The sequence below is a fragment of the Malania oleifera genome, chromosome 6 (assembly GCF_029873635.1).
Source record: "Malania oleifera isolate guangnan ecotype guangnan chromosome 6, ASM2987363v1, whole genome shotgun sequence".
Classification (NCBI taxonomy): Eukaryota; Viridiplantae; Streptophyta; class Magnoliopsida; order Santalales; family Ximeniaceae; genus Malania; species Malania oleifera.
Genome location: NC_080422.1, coordinates 77,420,627 through 77,448,349, shown reverse-complemented (window position 1 = coordinate 77,448,349; position 27,723 = coordinate 77,420,627). Strand labels below are relative to the sequence as shown.

Sequence of the window (27,723 nt, the reverse complement as noted above, 5' to 3'; positions counted from 1 at the left end):
TAAAGACTCAAAGTATAAAGACCTTGAAGTTTTCTTTTGTTGTAATTTATATTATTACTCAATTTAGGTCTGTAATAGTAAATATAGGAAAAGGTCTGTAATAATCTCTGCATGTCATGCATGTAGGTAATTGTAAGTTCATAGACCTTAGAAAGTTCTTAGGTCCCCACACAAACACATAAAATTGTCCCCATAATCATTTGCATTATCAGGGGAATCAACTAAAATGAATAGGACTTAATAGGCAAAATTGTGAGAGGTCAGGCGACCGAACCCTTAGTGTTCAAAACACTTCAGGTGACCGAACCATTAACCGGTCAGAATGTTGACTTGGTTTCAAGTAGCCGAACTTAAATAACTGCATCGTCCTCAGGCGACTGAACCATAGCTCTGACCTTTCCCACCAACTCGGCAGCCCGAACATCACGTTCATTTTACCCTTAAGCAACAGAACTTCTGAGTTTGGTAAACTGAACTTTAGATCGAGCACCCGAAACACGGTCTTTTTGAGGAATCGCCTCATTCACCAAACCAAACATTATTTCAGGCACTCGAAACATGAAAATGTCTTTTATTGCTATGTCTATTCGGTCGGCTGAACTTAGGCTCAGACACTTGAAACTCTCGGGTTGGTTTTATTTTTAATCGAGATAAAAGGGGTTAAACCAGGTTAAAATATTAAACTTGTTTAAAATCTTTTCAATAATGCCCATTAAGTTCCCAATAGTCACAAAGTTGCCTTTGCCTATATATACAAGTTCATTTGCAAAAAATAGTAAGGATTAGAAAGATTATTATGGAAAAATTCTCTCAAAATTCCAAATCTTATTTTTGCTTATATTGCTCCCATAACCTCAAAAACTTCAACTTCTTTGATTATCAAAGTGTTGTGAGTGTGCTAAGAGTACTTGAGCTTTATTTCATATTGCTTAATACTCTAATTTGTGTGGTTTATTGATTGATTTTGATATTGAGAGTTAAGCTCAAGTTATCCCTTTAATTTTATCTAATAAATCTTGTGTGGGAAAATTTCGTGGCATGTGGGTGCTTGAATTGATATTGCAAGATACCTTAGCCCTTATTTTTTTGTGCAAAATATTTTCTTAAGCTTGCATTCAAACATCTCTTGTGCTTATTATATTGAGAACATATTGTTGAGGTTGTTTGAATCATCTTGTTGGTATCTTTTGAAACTCTAAACTGATATTGTGATATTTCATACTATGGTTCAAAGTTTGCTTATAAATACATTCTAGATCTTGATTGCTTATCTACACTAGATTAAGTGTTTAGCACACATCATTAAGCACTGAGCATATTTACTATCATTTGTGCTTGAGTTATTATTTGAGCTATACTGTGGTACATATTCGCTTGTTGAAGAAGCATATTTCCATGTATGCAAATTTTCATATATTTGTATTCTAGGCGTGGGCTTGAAGAGGGAAACTAGCCCTGTTGAGTAGTTCCGGATTGACTTAGACCTGGTTAAGAAAGTTAGGTGCACCATCCTCGTAAGGTGTAGGTTGAGGTCAGCCCCGCTAATTGACCTAGTTGTAACCGATGCCACTCCACCTGTTAGGTGAGCCATAATGGAATCCTTGTGCTGATGTGCCAAGGTGGGAATGTAGGCAGTATTGGCCGAACCCCGATAACATATCTAGTTTTAGTTTACTTTCCGCACTTTATTTTATGCACCTGTATATTTATGCTTATTGGTTAAATATCTGTTTGGGCTTGAAATTGCTTAGACTGCCACTACGTTGCATAATATTGATTGTTGGATTGAAATCAACCTAGGAAGAATTTTTTAAATCTTTAATTCACCCCCTCTTGGGATTGCACCAAAGCTAACAATTGGTAGCAGAGCCTCGTTACTTATACTTAAAAGTTAAATAGTAAAAAATCATGATGACTCGTGTTGGTGCATCCCCTTCATGTGAGGGAAGGTTAGTCACGAACCCTCCAATATTTAGTGGTGAAAATTTCGCTGTATGGAAATTTAGGATGACTGTATTTGTTAAAGCTTTAAATTAGAGGTTCTGGAATGTCATTACCTGGGGAGATAGTATACTAGTAAAAGTCATTGATTGTGTTGATCTTCCTAAGTCCAAAATTGAGCTGAATGATAATGATAGAAACTTAATGTATATAAATTTTGATGCCATGAACACCTTACTGCATGCTTTAGATTCTAATATTCTTTGTGAAGTTTTTGGCATGTACAAGTGCTAAGAAAATTTGGGATGAATTGGAAAAGAAATATGGAGAATCTCGGGAGAATGAAACCACCACTCAGGAAGTGGTAAATGATAGGGTAATTGCTGTATCAGACGTTGAGGTATATGATTGTATCTCAACCTCTATAGATGATTCGATTGCTGAATTTTGTAATATATCATATGCTGAATTATCTATTGAATATAATGACAGTTCTGTTGATAATGTATGTGATGATTCATATGAAAATGTTGTGATATAACTTATGATGAATCATCTGTTGTTTTTGATGATATATTAATGATTATAATAATTCCTATAATGAATCATGCGCTGAATTATATGATGAAAGCATGCCAATATATAGAAAACTAGAAAAGGCTTCATCTAAACTATATAAGCTTCTAGGTAGAATATATAAATAGAAAATATTTTTGAAAAATGAAAATAGAAGGTTGGAATAACATTTAAAAGATCTAAGAAAATATTATGCCACCTTAGAGAAGAAGAAGATTGTGAAAGTGTTGAAAATCATCTGCTTAGAAAGAAAAACTGAAGACTATTCTGAAATAATTTTCAAACCCTCTTGTGAAAAGAATAACAATGATAAACCCTTGGAAGTTAAAAGAAAAAATATTTTCCTAAAGGGTTCATGTTCTGTTTATCAAACCCAATGTCATGCCTCATCAGGTAAAAACAGAATAAATAAGCATATCCCGTCATGAAAATCCAAAGCCTGCTTATTTCGAAAAATGAAATGGCATATTCAATCTACTTGTCCATCTAGAAGTGTCAGAGGCTTAGATAAGGAGATGGTGTGGGTTGTTATGAAAGAAAACCCCGTAGGATCTAAAGTGAAATGGATCTAAATTAACATTACATAAATATTTTTAATCTTCCTTAGTTCCTAGGTTTAATGGGTAGTGATGACTATTGGCTCGGGAAGTGGTGCATGCTTAAAATTCCAAATCTTACTATATGTATTTACTAAACACTACTGCCATACTAAGACTCATAAGAAAACCAAGCCAATACAAAAATTGAATAAAATCCACTTTCAAAATGGACAAAGTATTTTTGCTTGGTAAACAATTTCAAATGCTTAACCCATGCTTAAATATAATACTTTTAGTTAAGCATACATTGTCCATTGCACAAGCTTGTGGTTTAGGGAATCCTTATCACACTATATATCATTTAATCCTAAACTCATCCTTGAACTTAAAAGCCTTAAACAAATTGTAGTCATTACTCTAAGTATAAGCACCATTGATAATAAATTCCATATCTATCTAGTATTAATAAAAAGTCATTCTCCTTGTAATCAAAATTAGAGGCATCCACTAAGGGGTTGCTTCCTTTGAGTTCAAAATAAAAATACTCTAATTTTGGTTCTTCTCTTCCCTAGGAATTCTTTACCAACCACGATCACATCAGGTAAAGTTTTTTTCCTATCACTTAATGTGTATCCTTGCTCTTGATTGTGATCATATTTAAATGATACTTTCCATTCTCCAAAAAGCATCGTTCTTTAAATATCTATATACTCCTAAATGCTCTTTATCTAAACAGTTAGGACATTTTATTTAGAATGGTTATCTTGTATAATGTCCTCCTACTATGAAAATACTCTTCTAAACATATTAATAATTTAATCTTTAAGAGTATTTATGCCTGCTAGCTTCATAAGCTCTCAAAACGTTAAGTCAAATCTTTTAGAGCTTCAAATAATGTTGAATGGCTAAAGTAGTTGCACTAGTTTCAAATCTAGAAAATAAAATGAAATCTCAAGTGGACCAATTGTAATAGCCCGAAAAAAAAATAATTAATTAATTAATTAATTACAATTATTAATCAATTAAATAGTTAAACATTATTAAATTAATGTATTAAATAAAAAAATAAATGAAATAGAAAAAAAATTAAATTAAAAATTTTTATTAGTAATTAATTAGTTAAATATTATTAACTTTAATTAATTAATTTAAGTAAAATGTTGATTATATATATATATATATATATATATATATATGCATATATGTATAAGTTAAGTTAAAGTAAAGAAAAAAAAAAGAAAAAAAAAAGAAAAACAAAAGAAGAAGCTTGAAGCTTCTAGCACAGAGAAGGAAAGAAATTTTTTTTTTCTTTCTGTAGGAAGATTCTTGCGTCAGACCCCCCCCCCAAGTTCTCTCTCTCTCTCTCTCTCTCTCTCTCTCTCTCTCTCTCTCTCTCCTCTTGTTCTCTCTCCCTCTCTCCTTAGTTACGTGGCGGATTCTTGTCCGATCGAGAATCGGAAGATATCACTGGACTCCATTCTTTGCTATCGTCATTTCTATCAAAGCGGATCGATGGTTGGAGCGATGTAGGAGTATCTCCTGGGGTAAGCCACACTACAAAAAAAAAAAATTATTAGTGACGGATTTAAACCATCACTAATACCCAAAAAATCGTGTCTAATAGTATTAGTGATGGTTTTACGATTATTAGTGAAGAATTTATAGTAGTCGCTATACCAGTCGTTACTAATAATTATTAGTGACGAATATTTCAAACTCTCAGTAATAGTAAAGTATTAGTGACGGATTAAAATCGTCACTAAAAACCTGAGCTCGTCATTATAGTTTCTACACCGGATCGACCAAGAATCGTCACTATTGCTGCATTATTAGTGACGGTCATGAAACCGTCACTATTGCTGAATTATTAGTGACGGTCAAGAAACCGTCACTATTGCTGCATTATTAGTGACGGTCATGAAACCGTCACTATTGCTACATTATTAGTGACGGTCATGAAACCATCACTACTGCTGCATTATTAGTGATGGTCATGAAACCGTTACTAATGCTCTATTATTAGTGCGGTCATGAAACCGTTACTATTGCTACATTATTAGTGACGGTCATGAAACCGTCACTATTGCTACATTATTAGTGACGGTCATGAAACGATCACTACTGCTGCATTATTAGTGATGGTCATGAAACTGTTACTAATGCTCTATTATTAGTGACGGTTTTAGAACCGTCACTATTGCTCTATTATTAGTGACGGTTTTAGAACCGTCACTATTGCTCTATTATTAGTGACGGTTTTAAAACTGTCACTATTACTCTATCAGTTTTAGAATCGTCAACTTGTAATTGTTTATTTTTTTATTCTTCTTATTATTGTTTGATTGCTTCTTGTGTATATTTCATTGTTGAGTGCTTGCATTAGATTGTTGATTGATTCGTGTGTGATTGTGTGCTTCTGCTGTTTGTGTTCAACTTAAATGAACATCAACAAAAATGTTAAATAAAAAATCATAATATAAGATCCTCTGAAATTCAATTACTCCAACCCTTTTTCCCAATTGGAATTCACATTCCTTTTTCTTAACAAATATTTCACATGACCCTGCAATAAACTTGTAGCATTTATCATACTATGCACATAAAGTTTTCAGTCTCGAGGAGAATAAGGGAACATGCATTTATATACATAGTTCGTAAATAATCTATGCTAGTTGTTTATTCCATCCAAGTAGAGATAAGATATCATTCTTCTGAAATGATTTCCTATGTGCCGACGATCTGCGTCCAACCTTCTGAGCACTCTGTAACAAATAACACAATGGATTACTAGATGAGGGGGAGTTTTCTGCAAGCTACTACAAATTAAAAGTACAAGTTGTATATCAAATCAGAGAAATTTTTTTAGAAAAAAAAAAATCACATGGAACTGGAAAGTAGGGTGAAATTTTGCCGTGGGCAGGCTCCTAGGAACAGGCAACACTGCATATAAATGAAATCAAATATCAGTAGAGAAATCGCATTGAATACCCACAATGTTTCCAAATTTGAGCTATGGTATTTACTACTTAGCTAAAAACTATTAAGATAGATTAACCACAGCAGCTGAGATTGATATTATATATGTACAAACCCTATTGCCATTAGCTACACTAAAATGAGTGGGAGGAAGGAACCAACAAGCAAAATGGGAAATAAATTTCTATGGACTTGCATGGGAAACAATGCCACTTCCTCTAGTGTTCCATCCATTCTGATGGACCCTATATTACTTTTAATCTCCTTTTTTGGCAATTAAAAATTAATTTTTGGTTGTACATAAATTAAACTTAAACCTTGAAACATAAATAACAGACTCCAACCAAAATTTGCATAACCACCAAGCAAGCAAGAAATCAATGAAAAATTATATTATATAGTCCAAAATTGGTCTCATGAAATTTTCTTTCCTTTCCCTAAAATTTTCAACAAATTTTCAGCAGCATGTCGTCTATAAATAGAACATTTCCCAAACCCGCAAGTCACAAAAACATGCAATTCACAATATTTTTGCATCATACAGATGTCGTTTAGATTAATACGTACATGCAACAACCTAAAAGTATCTACCAGCGGGCCATACACATCATTGCATCAGCCATGGTATGTGTGGCATTCCAATCAAGCATGCAGTCCTAATGTCCACTACTAGCATGCAGTTCACAAGATATGCCAATCCAAGCATGTAGTCTAGAAGTTAAATCATGTATTAAACTGAAGTTAGATATATACCCATCTCTAGCTGCAATGAGGTTATGGATGACAGAGAACGACGAGGCCGTGGATGGTGGTGGTTGCATCAATGGTTCTTTATCTAGTTTACCCGGAGTTTTTTTTCACAATTGATTTGAAATGCAATAAGCCTGCCCATGTAGACAAAATGAATTTTAACCTTTCATCTGATAGGTTGTCGCTTATAGTTAAGGTATGATTTAAATATTAATTTTATTTCTCTTGAATCTTGCCTTGTGGATGCAATGACTGCAAGAAGGGCATCAAGATTCAAGCAAAATAAAATTAATATTTAAATCATACCTTAACTATAAGCAACAACCTATCAGATGAAAGGCTAAAATTCATTTTGTCTACATGGGCAGGCTTATCGCATTTCAAATCAATTATGAAAAGAAACTCCGGGTAAACTAAATGAAGCCCCTCCATTCATTGTATATACACTGCAAATGATATGGCCACTATCAAAAATAGAAATTATCAAAAGTAGACCTAAAAGTTAATTAACAAACACTTCTCAATGACGGAAAAATCTAAGGAAAAACCTACATAATTATAAATCTAATGTAAAAAATAAATATACTTTATAAAATTGCAAAGTTCATATTACTTTCAAGTTTTATGATACAATTCCCAATTATTCCTATATTATTTCCAAATCTCATCCAAATCCCAATTATTCCTATATTGTTCATATTACCTTGAAGTTTGGAGTATTGGACTCTGAATGTGAAGTCTAACCTCCTCCTTAGTAATACTATTTCTTTTGCACAAAGTGTTTTTTTGTGGGAGAGAGGCATATTGTGTATGTTATTTTTAGTAGACATTTAAGTGGTAGGATGTTCGTCATACAGAGAAAAAGGGCTTGTGTTCAAATTAGATTTTATGATTTTGAGAAGGCGTGTGATTGAGCTAGTTGTGAGTTCTTGGATAGAGTGCCTTTGAGGAAGAGGTCAGGTGTTACGTGGAGGAATTGGATAGGGGGCTGTTTATCTAATGCTTTTGTGAACCACCAATATGTATTGGAATCTCTAATGAATGTCCGTTCTAAATTAACTAAGTCTACATTGCCTTATTTATTATGATTCCTAAGATTCACTCATCCTTTCAAAAATATTTTAACATTAAACGACTAAGCCTATCTTTTCTTTTTGTTTGGTCAAATTTTAACACAATTTCGATAGCATGCCATCTGTAAATTGGACGTTTTTCCATAAAACCTGCACCTGATAGGTTCAAATAGAGCATTTATAACAAGTTGAAGGCACACGAGAACCTATATCCACTATGAGCATGCAATACACATCAACTGCATCCGCCATGCAGGAGGCATTCTAGACTAGCATGCAACCATGTAGCATATTCACGACAGTAATACATGCCAACCATATCTTAAATTCAGAATATAAATAGTAGAGAAAAGTGGAATAGTTTCCATTTTTTGGACGAGGAGAAGATAAGGCAGTGTAATCAATGGGGAAGGAGAGAATGAAGTGGAATTGGACTTGTGGGTTAATGGGTATTTCTGAAAATGTGACATGTTTGAACTCAACTTATGTAAAAACGTCTTTTTTGTCAACTCAAGATATGCTATGGTCATTTGGCAACCACTCAAGTGGGACAATTCATGAAGTGTAAAGAAGCATCCGAAACATCTTCGAGACATGGTGGGATGACAACTGCAGGGGCAGTTTCTGTCCCTCGGTTGCCAAAATTACAAGAAAATATGTGCAACTTCATGTTCTTCTGTTTAATGGCTTGGACAAACTTCTTCTTTTTTCCCGGGGGTGTGGGGGGGGGGGGGAGGTGGGGGGTTAAACTGTCTGAGCACAGCCTGCATGGCTTCTGTATAGTTGCTGGATTTTGTTCCGTGTGTTGGACAACTTGAATCTTTAGAAGTAATAGTCGAGGTAGTAGTGGTGATAAGCAGTAAAATCCTAGTTACAGTCAGTTGTTTTGGAAAAACTGAACATAATTAAGATTTTACTGCTTATCACTACTACTACCTCGACTATTACTTCTAAAGATTCAAGTTGTCCAACACACGGAACAAAATCCAGTAACTATATAGAAGCCATGCAAGCTGTGCTCGGCTAGTTTAACCCCCCCCCCCCAAAGCCTAAAAAGAAGTATGTCCATGCCATTGAACAAAAGAACATGAAGTTGCACACATTTTCTTGTAATTTTGGCAACCGAGGGACAGGAACTGCCCCTGCAGTTGTGATCCCACCATGTCTCGAAGATGTTTCGGATGCTTCTTCAAACTTCTTGAAATGTCCCACCTGAGTGGCTGCCAAATGACCATAGCATATCGTGAGTTGACAAAAACAGACATTTTTACATAAGCTAAGTTCAAATATGTCACAATTTCAGACATACCCATTAACCCACAAGTCCAATTCCACTTCATTCTCTCCTTCCCCATTGATTACACTGCCTTATCTTCTCCTCGTCCAAAAAATTGAAACTTAAGCATGTTCCAACTTCATGAATTGTCCCACCTGAGTGGCTGCCAAATGAGCATAGCATATAATGAGTTGATTAGTTCAAATAGAGCATTTATAAGAAGTTGAAGGCACACGAGAACCAATATCAACTACTAGCATGCAATACACATCAACTGCATCTGCCATGCAAGAGGCATTCTAGACTAGCATGATTTAACATGAAACTCAATTTGTGATCATAATACCTTATAATCAATCAGAGGAGCCACTCGCATCATCTTGTCCAAATCGGCGCATCCTTTCCTCTAATCGCGCGGTCCTATCCATCATGGCTTGCATCTGGGCTCGAACGGTGGAGAGGCCCGATCTCAGTTTCGCATTCTCCAAAGCGATCCTCTGCATCTGTCGAGCCATCTCCTACTTATCACACTCGGCCTCTCGATGCTGTCGTTCCATCTCTGCACGAGCCGCTACACCCATGGATGATGATGCTGTTGGGGCGATGTATCCACTTCTAAGACCTTTCAACCAACCCCCCCCCCCACCCTCATTGCCCAAGCACCTAGGAAGTGATCTTGAAATCTGTTATATGCGGACTCCCCTATGAAACAGGTGCATCCCTTAGCTCGACCATCCGTGCCTAATTTCAATCATGAAAATGATAAAAAAAGAATAAGTAAGACTGCAACTTTGATGTTTTGAATAAAGTAATAAACTAAATCTTTTGCTTCACTTACATGTTGATCCTGCGCACCCTCGCACCACTCCCCCGATCGCCGTTGGTGTGTTCTCTGATACAGATTCGATAGTGGCTCCTCTGTGCCAGTCTCGGGATCACGCTACATTATCATATAAGTCATCATTACTATTATGTCATGTAATGGTCAGATAATTTTATATATAGTAATTACCTGGCGATGATTTACAAATAGCCTCGATCCACCGCAATGCGTCGTACGGAGTTTGCTACGGTTCGCAGCATTTGTTTCACATATGGCCTGCAAGGAAGATGTCATGCCGACATATTAGGGACATCATTCTGAAAAATTAGTGATTAGAATACAAACACATCACCTGATAGAGCGAGTCGCGGAAATGGCGACAGACCACGTCCCAATTGGGATATCTTATCGTATGGCCGCGCTTCTGCTTCATCTCCCATTGCTCGAAAATGGGAGCGCATTTTTGAGTGATAGCTCTTAAATTTATTACACAATTGGACGTCGACCGCCCTCCTCATATGGTCATCCTAGAGGATGTCCATATCAAACTCCTCCTGCATATATAGCTAATAAAATTACAATGTTAGACAGTTGTTAATTGGCTAGTATATTAAAAGTAAAAAAAACATTGAAATTAAAAACAGCTATATAGGGTTAGGGAACTTACTAAAATGCACATGTAAAGGACCACGCGTTGCTCCTGAGTTACCTGGGGCCAGTCGAATGCGGTGACTGGAGAATACTGTCAACATATAATGCCAAGCTCCCTCGTCCACGCAGTGCACCAAATGTTTAGCGGGGCGGTGTATCCTGGAGGAATGTCGATCAGAATCCGCTGTATAGTCCTATTCGGGTGCTTCTTCAGCGACATGTTCTTTGTTGCACCACGGCCTGACCTGACCGTGGACGTAGATGCTGAAAGTAGAGTTAATTTAAAAACAACATTATAATCATACACATGAAGTACGAACATCAACAGTTGACATGTAAATAAATGAATCGTATCCATACCAACACTGCTCATGACGGTCAGCAACTCACCCTGCGTGTCAGTTGCATAAGTGGTATCCATGTTTGGCCAAGGTGTCGATGGCTCAGACAATGGTGCCACCGTATCAGTATCGACGAGTTCCGCCGGTCTCGAGGATGTCAGATCATCCTTATGCAATGTAGTAGTAGGCCTGAAAGGAAGTCTCCAATGTCGACCCCCTGGTGCCATATCTACAAATAATTATACAAGTCAATATAAGAAGAACGAATTTTTAAGTTATTTACACATGTCAGATACATAGTGAAAAAAATAGACAAGTACATATATGAAGTACGAATACTAGATGGATGCAGCAGACATGAATTCTTAAGTTATTTACGCATGTCAGATACATAGGGACAAAAATAGCATGCTTACCCCCCTATACATCCTCAATATCCGTATCATCCTCACTTTCTGAAGTGTCTTCCTCTTCACTACAGTACTCGATCCCTGTTTCATCTTCCCCATCAGTTTCCTCATCGTCGATGAAGTGAACGTCTACAAAAGATTCAATTGTAATGTCAGCAACTCCTATGTGTTCTGCCCTAGCACCATCCCTATGCAATGGTATAGGATCAGCGCCTTCTTCGACAACATCTGTTTTAGATTGCGCTGCTGCATGGAAAGATGGCTTATCTTCTTGGAATGCAGCCTTATTGGCACTTATCTCACTATCTGCTACTTCTGTAATTGCGTACAAACTTCGAGGAGGAATCTTTTGGGCCACATGCCATTCACCCTTCAATTTGGTGTCTTTAAGGTAAAACACTTGTTCTACCTGCATCGCAAGCACGAAAGGGTCATTTTGATACTAGGTCTTGCTAAAATTGACACTGGTGAAGTAGGCATCGGTGTTTATCCCAATCTTTTTATTGCCAATGTCCCACCAGGTATACTTGAACAGGTGGACGACTCTGTTTACTCCATAGCTAAGCTCTATAATGTCATCCAACACACCAAAGTAGTCAATATCTTCATCTCCTTCAGTGCCTAGCATTGCAACCCTATAATTTTGAGTTCTTCTATGCAGTTCGAGGGACTTCGTATGAAATCGTAACCCGTTAACAATGCAACCGCTGTAGCAGTTAACTCGTTGATCGGGGCCACATGCCAATGCATACAAATCTTTACTTGCCATTGGTTCCTTATTGTAAAACATGACTTTCATCTATAAAATAAAAAGGAGTTTAGAAGAATACCGTCAATAGTGAAACCATACATTGCTTCTAACTGAAACAATTTTTGTTACTTACACGACTCCCAAACCAATTGATAAAATCCTTCTTATGTCTTTCATCAACATTCCGTTCATTTTGGGTTAGGAGTTCAACTTTATGTTCGCTATATGCAACAGTAGTACATGTTAATGTCAAGAAAGTATATAATTATGCATATGTAAATACAATGCAAAGTAAGGAGTTTGGAACAACGTACTCGATATATGGAACAGTTTCATCACAATTGTTGAGGACGTAAAAATGAGCCTTTTCTAGGTCGTCCATGTCAATGAAATTGTAAACTCGTACACCGAGAGGGCGAACATTTTCTCGAAATATAGAGCTCCTGGGTTCTTCATCTTCAACATTAATAGCATGAACGTCTGCATTTCGCTCATCACGAGTGAACATTGTGTCAATATCATGTAGATACGTTGAGCAAAATGCAAGACATTCACTGTCAATGTACGCCTCAATGATTGAACCTTCTGGTCGTGCCTTATTGCGCACGTACCCTTTCAAAGTCGACAAGAACCTGTGCATTTTATGTAGCATTATAGACTTGTAGACACAATGAAGAAAAGAAAATTCAAATAGGGAAATCACGTGACCATTATACAAGGACTTTATACTTTACCTCTCAATAGGATACATCCAACGATATTGAACCGGTCCTCCAATTATGGCCTCCCTTGGTAAATGGACAGCTACGTGGACCATCACATCAAAGAATGCGGGCGGAAAAATTTTCTCCAGCTTGCATAGTATGATCACGATGTCATTCTCTAACCGTTCAAGTACGTTTACGCTTAATTTTTTTGAGCACAACTACCGAAAAAAGATTCCTAGCTCAATCAACACCAAGCGAACATCTTTAATCAAGTGTCCACGAAGGAAAACGGGTAGAACCTATTGTAGAAGGACGTGATGGTCATGACTTTTCATTCCTAGCATCTTCTCTTCCTTCGTGTTTATGCATCGAGCTATGTTCGATGCATATCCATCTGGGAACTTCACTGATTTCAACCAGTCGAGGAATTTATTCGTCTCATCCTTCGAGAATGTGTAACAAGCTGATGGCATCAGAATTTTGTCCCCATCATGAAACAGGTGTAGCTCAGGTCGTATTCCCATGTCTTCCATATCTCGGCAAGCATTTGCGGTGTCCTTTGTCTTCCCATTTATATCAATCAATGTACCAATGACATTCTCAAAAATGTTCTTTTCAATGTGCATGACATCCAAGTTGTGGCGTAGTAGAAGATCTTTCCAATATGACAACTCAAAGAAGATGCTTCTTTTTGTCCAATTCAACTCCCACTCAGCGCGTTTTCTTTTTCTACTGGTCGGTGGTTTTCCAAATTTCACATCTCTGATCAACCTTAGCTAGTTTAATATCTCTTCCCCACTTAGCCGCTTTGGCAGCGACTTTCATTCAGGTTTTCGATTGAAGTTTCTGACGCCACGAGTCCTCCAAGGATGTCCAGTTCGTAGAAAACGGTGATGACACATAAAGCATAACTTGCGTCCATGCTTCAAGGATAAGGACCCAACATCCTTATTACATACTGGGCATGCTAAGTAACCTTTTGTGCTCCAACCTGACAGATTGCCATATGCGGGGAAATCATTAATTGTCCACAAGACTACAGCATGCATCCGAAATGTTGTCCCGGTTTGCACATCGAATGTTTCCATTCCTTCAACTCGTAATTCTTTCAACTCGTCAATTAATAGACGCAGGTAAACATCAATATCATTACCAGGTGCTCTCGTTCCGGGAATCAGCAGAGACATATAAATGAAAGGTTCTTTCATACATCGCCATGGCGACATATTGTATGGCATCATCATAGCTGGCCACATGCTATATGGGTTGGTCATGTTACCGAAACGATTGAACCCATCTGAAGCAAGGCCAAGTCTGATGTTGCGAGGATCACTAGCAAATCATGGATGCATTTTATCAAATTTAGCCCAAACTTCGGAGTCCGCTGGATGGCTAAGGGTGTCTCCATCTTGAAGACGTTTCTCTTGATGCCATCTCATATTTGTAGCAGTATTTTTGCACATATACAATTGTTGCAGCCTAGGGATTAATGGACAATATCGCAAAACTTTTTTGGAAATTTTTTACCCTTTTTCTGATTAGTTCTATACCTCGATTCACCACATTCTGGGCACTCGTTTGCATTTTCATGTTCACTATAAAAGAGTGCACAATCATACCTACACGCATGTAATAGAGTGTAACCGAGATCCAATTCACGCAGGCATGTCTTCGCCTCATAAAAAGACTTGGGAAGTGTTTCACCCTCCGGCAGTGCTGCCTTAATGAGGCTTAAATGCATGTTGAATGCACTCTGAGATAACCCATGCATTGTCTTTGCATGAAGCAACTTTATCAGAAACTCTAATTTTGAGAACTTTTTACAGTTTGGATATAGGGGCACCCTTGCATCCCTCATGAGATTAGAAAATGGTTTACCGAGTCGATTCAACGTACTAGGATCGCAAGGTATGGTACTCGCTGAAGTAGTTTTATCACTAGTACGCGACACAGTGACATCACTCTTGTCCACTGCAATCCCTTTTGCAATTCGCCTAACATTTTGATTAACCCTTCAGAACGTGTATCACCACCTACTATATTTGCCCCCTCATCTTCAGCGTCATTTAAATTATCGGTCTGAACTACATAATCTTCACCGTGGAACACCCATCTTGTGTAACTTTTCTCCATCCCAAAGTCTAACAAATGTGAATGGACCAGCTCAATGTGTTTGAATGTTATGTTTTGGCATTTCTTGCAAGGACACCTTATTCTACTGGCTCTGTCTGCACAAGGACGCGTGAACTCTATGAAATCATGTACCCCTTTCACGTATTCTGGCAAAAACCTACCCTAAGCGTTCATCTAACTCTTATCCATGTTCGTTAATTACCCTATAATATGTTCAAGTAAGTGGTGTTCATTATATTCTCATACTGTTTATCATGCATGCATCGTGAATTCTATAATCAACCATCATACTCTAAAGGGTACGGTTCCTATCCCATTTAGGAATGTTGCATTTACATTGCGATCAATCGCTCAAATTCCTTCGTCGTAGTCGTTATAAATTTCGGCAGCATCTCCCCATGGCTCTCCGAGTACACAATATGGGGGACGTGAAAATTTGGCTAGTCTTTCATCACTAACAAATTGTCACGACACCCCACTATGCACTTAGAGAACACAAGTAGAGACGTGCTTGAAATATATAATGACAATTGACAAAGCGTGAACGATGACAACAATTTAAATACAACTTCTTGAACTGTCCACGTTGGACAATCCAAGAACGGTTGAAATACTCACATTACTAATCGTAAGTGAGATAAATAATTAACATGTTCAAGTGATTATTAGTCAACATAGTATGACTAATAATCAATTGAAATATAACAATTGAATTGTCTCACATGTACGATTAGGAATGAATGTATAGTAACAGTTCTTGGACGGGTCTAAGCTTCAATGAATACATGAAATGGTAGTAATTAATTTGGCATTTTACTTCATATGACATTTACTTCTTGACCTTTCATTGTACACTTCAAATTGTTGTTCTTACCTTAATGTCTATGCATTTATGAAATTGCAAAAAATTAAGATAAATCAAGTCCTAACAACATAAGTAATACAGTTCTGGTATCTCCCAAAAGACAGGTAGAAATCAAAAGCTCCATATATTTTCATTACTTTTAGAGGAAATACAATGTAGATAGACACATCGAAGAACGCGTACAACCATTCAAAAGCATGGTAAAACAGAATGCAATAAAAAGCAAATAACATAGAAAGAAATAAAATAACAGCACAAGGGTAAATTTTGGGGGTTTTAGGAAGGGTAAAAGAGGGAATATTTTTTTGAATTGCGCAAGATTTGCTATCTTATGGATTCTTTGGCTCGAAATGCAGGCAAGAATTTTCAAAGATTTGAGAGATTTTTTTATTCTCCTTTGGGGGTAAGCTATTTTTTTGCTTCTTTTTGGGTTCATTCCCTCGGGATTGGGTTTTGGCTCTCTGATACTCAAAAAATATATGTTCTCCAATTTCTAAAAATATATAATTAAAGTTGAAAGTTTGAGTACTAAAGTTAAAGTTGGTTTTAAGATTTCAAAAGGCAGTTCAACTCCTAGACTATAGGATACACAGAGAGTCAGGATGTATCATTTTGGCCAGAAATTGAATGAATCGGCAGATGAAGAATATAATTAAACTCATTTAACTATCAGAAACCCAAACTAGGTTTGAGCCAATCGATCGTGGTGACTCTCAGCAACACTAGTAATGCCAAAAGACCTTTATTGAGCATCCAGTCCCAAATCAAGTCAAGAGATGACCAATGCTCTCAAAAAATTTGGGCACCAAATAACCAAAATAACAATGAAAGTAGAATTCCACGCCTTCCAAAATCTCTAAATTCAACCACCAAGAAATCCTCCAAAGAATAAGGGCACCTATAACACTTCCCAACAGGCCAAAAATCTTGTTCCAAAGACTCCAAGCCACAAGACAGAGAATAAATGAGCACGGTCCTTGTTACCATAGCTACACATGACACAAACATTTGAACATAAAGCCTAATAAGGTCTCTCAACCTGCAAGGCTACAACAAATCATTGGTGCTAACCCTATTAAGAATGGTGATCTACACAACATCTTTACTTTGAAGGAACTTTTGCTCTCCACAATTTATTGGCAAGATGAAAAAAATGATAAGATGTGTTCAGGTGAGTACAGAATCATTTACAAGAGAAAACACCATAATTATCTAAACACCAATCCTAAAATCCCCACAATGGTAATAACAAGAAGAATCCAAGAACCACATGAGAGAGTTCCTCAAACTCCCCATTATTAAGGTTAAAACAAAAAGTGAAAATCCCAAACAATGCTGCTAAACATACTAAAAAACTGATGAACATGGAAAGAAAAAAGCAGATTTGTAGAAGAAGAAGAAGAAGAATACTTACAAATTCGAACTTCGACACAAATGAATTCACGAACTCACAAATGCTCAAAGATGAGCTTGCAAGGAGCTCCTTCTGGTTTGAAAATGTCCACGATGAACTCGCGAAGCTCCTGACGAAGTGACGAAATCGCAAAGGGCTCCTGCTGGTTCACAGTGTGGAAGACCAACTCACGAAGGCCAGAGGGCTTCAAAGGGTCGAAGAAGAAGATCAGAATGAAGGGTCTCTCACTCAATCACTCTCTCCTCTCGTGTTGGCTCTCTGAGCAGAGACGTTCGTCACGCTCAAATGAAGAATCGAATAGGGCAGCAGGCAGCTAGGGCTCCAATTGAATTGGGCTGCAGGCATTAGGTGATTAGGGATTTAGGGTTGGGCTAGTTGGCTTGGGATTGGAGTGGGAGGGGCCGAGTGGGGCGTGTGGGTCGTGCGGGCGTGGGTACTTAGGGTTTTTTTGTGTTAAATAAAAATACTAGTAGTGACGGTTTTGAAACTATCACCAATACCCCATTATTAGTGACGGTTATCCCAAACCGTCACTAATACCCTTAACTATTTCTTTTTTATAATCTTTTAATTAAAAACACTAGTAGTGATGATTTTGAAACCGTCACTAATACCCTATTATTAGTGACGATTCTCTCACACCGTTACTAATACCCTTAACTATTTCTTTTTTATAATTTTTTAAATAAAAACGCTATTAGTGACGGTTTCAAAACTGTCACTAATACCCCTTATTAGTGACGGTTCCCCAAAACCATCACTAATACCCTTAAATATTTCTTTTTTATAATTTTTTAAATAAAAACACTAGTAGTGACGGTTTTAACTATTTCTTTTTTATAATTTTTTTAATAAAAACACTAGTAGTGACGGTTTTAAAACCGTCACTAATACCCTAGAATCGTCATTAATATTTTTTCGATAAAATTTTCCCGCGAAAATCGTTTACCACGCTGTTTTTAGTGATGAAAGTATTAGTGACGGTTTAAAAACCATCACTAATATTGTTGTATTAGTGACGACTGCTTAAACCGTCACTAATACTAACTTTTAGTGACAAAATTGAATTCGTCACTAATACTTTCGTCACTAAAAATCAGTTTTTTTGTAGTGCCAATTTCTCCTTTTTCTTTAATTTTTTACAAATTATAAGCTTGATTGACGAATGGAGACCACCATGAGATTCTAGGGATGATTCTCTACAAGTCTAGCAGGATGGAATTCTCGTGGGGTCATCGTGGGCAAAACCCCAAATTTGGGGTACAGGGGTTATTAAGAGGCTTATTTTTACTTAATTAGGATTATTTTAGAAATGCTACAATGTTGAGCATCTGGAGTTGAAGTAGAATGTTTGGAACTTAGGGCTCGAGTGAGCGCCGCGGGTGTAATTTTGGGCCCCGCAGGCATAATTTAGAAAATTAAGTGGGGGTGTTAAATATTAGTTTAAATGTTAATTTGAGGTGTGTGGAGCCTAAGGAAGGCTAGATGGGTAGTATTTTAGGGAAATGAATTAATTAATTTGGAAAATTTAGTAATTTGGCTAAATTTAAGGGTATAATTATTTATTGGGTATTTAAGGGCCTAGGAAGTATTAAAATAATATTTTATTTAGGATTAATTTAATGGAATTCGGATTTTTGATTCAGGGTTCGGGTGAGCACCGCAAGTATTTTCGAGGTACCTGTTGGTGTAGTTCAAGAAACTAGGTAAGGGAAAAAATATATATTAAATTAGAATTTTTATGAATTAAATGAAAAATAAATTGTGTTATATGTACGTGTAATTTTTCAGTATGGGTAAAATGTTAGCCATTTAAATTATTTATTTTTTTTAAGTTTAGAGCTGTTTATTAGATATGTATATGCGAAAATGAACGGATGAAAGTAGAAAAATATTTTCAGTGTAATTATGTAAGGAATGAAAGGTATTTTCAGTATATAAACGTTAAATGTTGGTTGACTTATTTTTCAAGTAATGTATGAATTTTACTGCTAAATTGTGTGACATGAGATTCTGTGCAAATATATGTTAAATGTACAAGATGCAGGTTAAGTAAGTAAAGCAATGAGAATAAAATGCGATATGGACAATGTTGCCTGTGTATGTTAAATGCAACCGTATAAATGTAAGACAGCTGAAAGACAGCTATGTTAGCAAATCTAGCTCATTTCTATGTGGATTAACTGATAATAGTTAAAAGGAGTTGTGTTAGATTCTAGCGCATTTCTATATGGACTAACTGATGATGGCTAAAGAGCGGCTGCAGTACAAATGAATGAAATGAAAATGTTATGAAATGAAATGACAAGGAATGACGATGCAATGAAATGAAATGTGAAATGTGAATGATACAAATGGGAAAGAGTCACTTAAAGTGAAATACAACGAAATGTTAAGTTATGAACATGAAAGAATGTGAATGATTGTATAATGATGGAAAGAATGATGTATTATGATATTAGAAGTGTTTATGTATATAGAACATGTTACGTTTGGGCGGGGCTCACTCTTCGCCTGAGGGATTGTTAAGTAAGGCGAGTGCACTAGTAGTTTCAAATGTGACTGTGGCTGTAGCTGCATAACGCACTAGGGTAGAAGGAACCTACTTGTATAGGCGGGTAGAATTCCCTATCCTTAGGGCCTTTGTCGGTAAACTATTATTGAATGCATGAGTACGAGATCAATTTAACACTTGAGGGCTTACTGAGTAAGGTGAGTGCCCTAGTACGCTTAAATCGTGACCTTTAGATTGCTAAATGTATCATAGCAGAGGGGTGCTACTTGTATGGGCGGGTAATCACCCTTATCCTTGGGTAATCTCGTGGGTAAACCTTTGCATGTAATTGTTAGGTTCAGAAAATGACTTTCAGTGTTATGTTAATGATTTGCAAATATTATAAAATGATATGTACAATCTCATGATGGCCACACGCTAAGTTTAATATATTGTTTATTCCCTTACTGAGATGTGTCTTACCCAAATATGAAATTATCTTTTTCAGGAGTTCCTCGAGATCGAGCTTAGAGAGCTCGAGATTTTATAGCATTTTTGGTAAATAGAAAGAGAAAATGGTATATTTTTATGTAATTTTGATATGTATATTTTATGTTTTATGATTTATGTTTTAAGTTTTATAAGATATGGATGGTTGTGAAACATACTGGTATTAGTGGATAAAGTTTTGGAGATATGTATATATTTGAATACAGGTGAATGATCAATTTATTATGGTTGGTAATTAGAATTAGGAAACTCTGGTATTATGTTATATGAAGATTATGGTTATATTTTCCGCTGCGTATGTTATGGATCATGATTAACGCGTTGGACCCGAGTATAAGGGTTCGGGGCGTTACACCTATGCACATGCAGTTTAAATTGAAAGCCATTCCATCTTGTGCCTCTCACACGTATTGAGATTCATAAGAAAAGAGACAAGATAGGCTTAGCACACAAAAAAGATATTCATTGTGACTTTTGGTCTGTCAAGCCTATAATCAAAAAGCCAAGCTAAAATCATTGAAAATATTATAACTCTTGGTTTTTGGACTTGAAAATGAAAAAGACATAAAACGGATTAGTGCATAACTCAGAGGGAGCATTTCACTTTCATGGACATAACAAATTAAATGTTCTCATAATTATATTTTGTGTCTACATGCCTTATGAGATTTGAACAGTGGCTAACTATCCATTGTCATTTATTGTTCATGTTATCTTAATGCATGGTATATACTTTATATGTATTGTTTATTATACTACTGGATTGCAAGCTTATGCTGAAAGTCTCCTACATGACGGATGCAATTGATGTGTATTGCATGTTGGTAGTAGATATAGGTTCTCGTGTGTCTTCAACTGAGTTATAAATTGCTTATTTGAACCTATCAGGTATAGGTTTTTTGGGAAGATGTCCAATTTACAAACGACATGCTGCCAAAATTTCAATAGGAATTTTTATGAGTAAAACCTTGTACATAGATGATTATGATAAAATTAATATTAAAATCTTTTTGAAAGGATGAGTGAAAACAAAATATATTAAATTTAGTCCTAGCATAATCATTGAATAGTCAGAGGAATTTAGTTCCATCCCTTGAAAAGAGCATAAGAAACTTATATGCATCACTACACTTATTGAATATTGAGGCTATTCTGAAATCCCTTAATATTATATCTTGCGCTTGAAGCTTTATGATTTGATATGGAATGTTCTTGGGTCATGAACTCTATTGTATGCCTTAATACATATTCTCAGATGCTTCTGTGACCTATAGGGATGATTATACTGGACACGTAGTAAAATGAATAAATCTTCCAGTATACTTTTTTTAAAAGACTTAAATATGAAGGCTTATACTGCATGGCATGTTAGATGAAATTAGTCTTTAACTGGTATAAGCAGTTTATCTCATCAAAGCAATAATTCAAATTGATAGGGGGAGCATCTAGAATTAAATTACTACCCTATTTTGCTCACCCATATGTTTAGTTTAGATCTGTTATTGAATCAAGTGTGACATGTGTTTGAATGAAATGTTTTATTGAAAATCTTAAGTTGAAATATGTTAATTTTCCATAGTCATTTGATTTTCCATATAATGACCCCTAGTATTATTATTTTTTTAACATTTCAAAGGGGGATATATATTTATTTACATATACTTTTTTGGTAAGAACTAATTTCAAAACTAAATTCTTTTCCTCTTATTATTATTATTATTATTATTATTATTATTATTATTATTATTATTATTATTATTATTATTATTATTATATATATTTAAATTGCACAACTGGTTTGATAACTTCATATGTAAATATATGCAAACTTATTTGATTGTGTTTGTGGTCAAACCAACTATTTGCTATCATATGTCGTGTGCTTTAAACTCAAATCCTCCACGGGTCTTATGATATGTTTCAATTGCAATGGTTTATGTATATTTATGGTCTAGTCTTGTTTTCATGTCATTTAAATCATTTAAATGACCAGTTTATCGTTTGTATGCTTAATTGCTAAGGTTATCTTTGTCATTCATTTTGCATTGTATGACTATTCTATCTCTTGAATGATTGAAAGTTATATCTCTATTTTATGTCTTGATCATACTGGATTGATTGAGTTGCTTATCATGGCAAAATTGTATTCTCATACTCAATCAGGTCGTTGGAATACATATTGCTTTTGGGAAATGTTTTATTTTGAAATGGCATGCTGCCGAAATATTTAAAGATTTCCCAAAACCATATTTGTATTTGAATGATAATTATATTTTATTTTATTATATACTTAAATGATTTATTTAGGTCCTTTTTGTTGTTGCCAAAATGGGGAGAAGTAGGCAAGTATTTGTCATCATCAAAAAGGGGGAGAATGTTGACCTTATAGGTCATACCCGGTTTTGATAATGACAAATAGTCAAGTATTTGATGGTTATCGAGTTTGTGTGTTGGTATATATTAGCATATCAATTGATGACATATAAAGACTCAAAGTATAAAGACCCTAAGGTTTTCTTTTGTTATAATTTATATTATTGCCCAATTCGGGTCTGTAATAGTAAATATAGTAAAAGGTTTGTAATAATCTCTGCATGTCATGCATTTAGGTAATTGTAAGCTCATAGACCTTATAAAATCCTTAGGTCCCCACACAAACACATAAAATAGTCCTTATAATCATTTGCATTATCAGGGAAATCAATTAAAATGAATAGTACTTAATAGACAAAATTGTGAGAGGTCGAGCGACCGAACCCTTAGTGTTAAAAACACTTTGGGTGACCAAACCAATGACTGGTCAGAATGTTGACTTGGTTTCCGGCGGCCGAACTTAAACGACCGCATCGTCCTTGGGAGACCGAACCATAACTCCAACCTTTCCCACCAACTCGGCAGCCCGAACATCGCATTCATTTTACCCTCGGGTGACCGAACTTCAAATCAGGCACCCGTAATGCGGTTTTTTTGAGGAATCGTCTCATTCAGCAAACAGAACATTATTTCAGGCACCCAAACCATGAAAATGCTTTTTATTGCTATGTCTATTCGGTTGGCTGAACTTAGGCTCGGGTACTCGAAACTCTCGGTTTGGTTTTATTTTTAATTGAAATAAAAGGGGTTAAATCAGGTTAAATTATTAAACTTGTTTAAAATATTTTTAATAATGCCCATTAAGTCTCCAATGGTCATAAAATTGCCTTTGCCTATATATACAAGTTCATTTGAAAAAATTAGCAAGGATTGGCAAGATCATTAAGGAAAAATTCTCTCAAAATTCCAAATCTTATTATTGCTTATACTACTCCCATACACTCAAAAGCTTCAACTTCTTTGATTATCCAAGTGTTGTGAGTGTGCTAAGAGTGCTTCGGCTTTATTCCATGTTATTTAATACTCTCATTTGTGTCGTTTATTGATTGATTTTGATATTGAGAGTTAAGCCCAAGTTCTCCCACTGGTTTTATCTAATAAATCTTGTGTGGGAAAACTTAGTGGATTGTGGGTGCTTGCATTGATATTGCAAGATACCTTAGCCGTTATTTTTGTGTGCAAAATATTTTCTTAAGCTTGCATTCAAGCATCTCTTGTGCTTAGTATATTGAGAACATATTGTTGAGGTTGTTTGAATCATCTTGCTAGCATATTTTGAAACACTAAACTGATATTGTGATATTTCATACTATGGTTCAAAGTTTGCTTAGAAATACACTCTAGATTTTGATTGCTTATCTACAATAGATTGAGTGTTTAGCACACATCATTAAACACTGAGCATATTTACTATCATTCATGCTCGCGTTTTTATTTGAGTTATATTGTGCTACATATTCTCTTGTTGAAGAAGCATATTTCTGTATACGCAAATTTTCATATATTTTTGTATTCCAGGTGTGGGTCTGAAGAGGGAGACTAGCCTTGTTGAATAGTCCCAGATTGGCTTAGACACGGTTAGGAAAGTTAGGTGCACCATCTTGGTAAGGTGTAGGTTGAGGTCAGCCCCGCTAATTGACCTGATTGTAACCGGTGTTACTCCACCTGTTAAGTGAGCCATAGTGTAATCCTTGTGCTGGTGTGCCGAGGCGGGGACATGGGCATTATTGGTTGAACCCCGATAACATATCTAGTGTTAGTTTACTTTTCGCACTTTATTTTCTGCACCTATATGTTTATACTTATTTGGTTAAATATATTTTTGGGCTTGAAATTGCTTAGACTGCCCCTAGGTTGCATACTACTGATTGTTGGATTGAAATCAACCTAGGAAGAATTTTTTAAATCTCCAATTCATCCCTCTCTTGGGATTACACCAAAGCTAACAATGGACACCTACATAACGGTTGTTTTGACTCGGTCTAACTGGTCTACCCTTAAAAATACTCAAAAAGGATGGGTTCACTCGTCTTATGTGAGGAGGAGTGTCATGATCAAACATCTCACATATTGCAAGGAACAAACACTAAATGTCTAGAGTGGACTAGTTTTAAAAGGATCTAGCCTATTTGTGAGGTGTCAGGTCCTTCATCCGAGCATCTTCTCACCTACTCATCATATCCAACCAAGATCACCCTAGATCAACTTATTCACAAATCAGGTGTGAATACATCTGAGGCATTAGGCGGTTGAAGAGTTTTCATATGTGGAAAACATGTGTTGTGTCCCTGACTTTTTATTATAATTGTGTGGAGTTGTTATTAATCTTTCTCTTCATTCTGGTGCATTTCTATTTCTCTTTCTTCTTTCTTCTGCTCATTCTTCAATTTCTGTCTTTACATGGTTAGTTAGGACAATCATTATACTTCTTTTGCTGTCTTCAGACCACCCATGTGAATTGAGCTCGAACGGTAGTCCATGAACTAAATCTATTTCTAAGGGTGGCTCAGCCTTCACATCTTGAGTAGGCTGCAAGACCTAGGTTTCTATCTCCCCACTAGATGTCACCTCTAAGCTAGCAAGTCAAAAACTGAGACTAGTGTACAAAGAATATCTAGGAAAAAAAAAAAGGGAAAGTTGAGTTTTATGAACTCTAAGTTGACGTCAAAAACTTAAAAGAATAATAAATGACTCAATAGTACCTCACGAGGTGTCAAAATTGCCACGGGTGCTCTCTTAGTGCTCACAAGGAACCCTAAGTATTACAAATCACGTGAATGTGTATTTTTAACCTCATAAGATATCATATAAATACAAGAGTTTATATAGCCTGATTAATACAAATGAACTACCAGTCAACCTTCATGGAGTTACAATTCCTATATTAGCCATATAAGGAGAAACTACATATAAATAACCCAAGTGTGTAACTTTTAGGTTATATACAAGTATGTAAAGGGTATAAATCAGTGTTAATCATGGCCTAATTATCCATATTCAATTTTTTTTTTCAATGTATTTTCTCATCCCCCCCCCCCCCCAACTAAAGTGAAACATTGTCCTTAATATGAAAGCATAAGAGAGACGAGAGAGATGATAAGGAGGGAAGTAGAGACATACCTGGGCTGAGAAGTGAGGGAAAAGAAAAACTGAAACTAAGGAAAAATGTACCTAATGATAAAGCGGGATAAAACAAAATGAAAAGAAGGGAAATAAAAACATCATATTTTGTTTGGTGGAGGCTCGGGAGGAATTTCATCTGATGGGTGCAGTTTTATAAATTGAACTCGAGGGTCTCCAAATTTCAGCTGCCACAATGAATCGATTTTATTACCTGCACAACAGTTAACTTCAAATGAATTAATGCTCTTCAAAATACCAGACAATACATGTGCAGATTGACTTTCTTGTTTTAACAAGAAAAGATATTTATTCAATATGCTTTCCAGGAAATCTACTTCTTTAAGAACTGGTTTTTGAGGAAAATTTATCAGAACATTTACCTTTAGTTCTTCAGAAGCATCAACATTAAAATTTTTACCTGCTTCCTTAAAAGTTGAACTCTCACCATTCTGCTCAACTTCTTCATCTGGTGCACCAATTACCTTACTATTCCATAGATTTGCTTCAACATTGCAATCCTTGACATGTACTACAAGAGGTAATGACGGTTCCATGGTTGTTACTTGCACTTGAGTATCTGGATGGGATGAAGGCTCCTTCAATTCTGGGCTCGCTTCCTCTAACTTTTCTTTAGCTTCATCTGTCTCAGTTGCAACTTTAGGTGTCAGGGCAACTGTTTGTTTGTCGATGGGTATCTCAGGTCAAGGAACTTCTTCTTCACTTCTCAGAGTACTAACGACCTTCTCTATCTCAAGAGGATCCCCTAAGACAAAATGTACTTGTTGATGTTTTTGTATACCTGAGGATCATATTGAGGTTGTGTCGGAAATTCCCCTTGTTTTAGGGTACTCTATTGCGTGCTCAACTCATTAATGGTGCCCTACAATTTATTTATGGCCCGAGTATTAATATGCATAAATTCATGAAATATATTAGCCATTTATGCCATGGTATCCTCAAAAGACGTCGTCGATGGAACAGTAGCTTCATTAGATTGAAATCCTAGAAGTGCATAGCTCTGATAGATCCGTTGTGGTTGATACTGAGGCGGAGGAGCAACTGGACAATATGTTGGCTGCGAAGGTGGTGCATAAGACTAAGGAGGCTGCTGAAACTGTGAAAAAGATGGATCAAATTGATCATTCCCCTATGAGAAATTCGGGCAATTCTTCCATTCCGGATTGTAGGTGTTCGAGAATGGTTGATTTGGAGCTTTGTTAACCGAATTTTCTGATTGTATTTGATTATAACTAATCTCATTTTCTAATTCTTCTACCCTCCTTTCCAGTGTAGCAACAAGAGCCTGGAGATCATTCTCCTCTTTGACCTAATATTTACCTCCACCACCGATTGCACCGAGAGGTTGTACTGCCATTGGTGCCCAATCATATTGTGTATTCCAATGTTTGGCATTTTTAGCTAGGTAGTCAAGGACTGACAGTGGCTGATCTGGTTCCTTTCTCAAGAATTCTCCATTGAACATATTTTGGACAAACTATTTACATTCAAAAGTAGTACAAGTATAGAAATAGTTGGCTAACCTTTAGGATTTGAACCCATGATGTGGACAGATTTTTATCAGATCCTTGAACCTTTCCCAACAAGCTTGAAAGGTCTCGTTACCCTTTTGCATAAATTGACTGATATGCTCCTGCAGGTACTGGGTTCTCTAAAAAGAAAAGAATTTGTGTAAAAACTCACACTGCATATTTGTTTAACTATTAATAGAGTTGGATATGCTCCTACAGGTACTGGGTTCTCTAAAAAGAAAAGAATTTGTGTAAGAACTCACACTGCATATCTGTTTAACTATTAATAGAGTTAGGCCTTAACGAGTTAAACTAGATTTTCGCCTTGTCCTTCAAAAAAAAAAAGGAAATAAGCGGAGCTTGATATACTCATAAGTTCCAATAAAGGTGGTGCAGGCCAACTCAAAGTCTGTCAAATGTTAATATAGACTCTTAGAATCTACCATATGGAATTGGGGTATCATTAAC

At 36.1% G+C, this 27,723-nt stretch overlaps 1 non-coding gene across 1 annotated transcript; it reads left to right on the top strand.

The window, feature by feature from the left end:
* Window positions 1-27,279: 27,279 nt before the first annotated feature.
* LOC131159065 (small nucleolar RNA R71) lies at window positions 27,280-27,385 on the top strand. The gene has a single exon (XR_009137679.1). It is a non-coding gene; the product is annotated as a small nucleolar RNA R71 (small nucleolar RNA).
* Window positions 27,386-27,723: the final 338 nt, after the last annotated feature.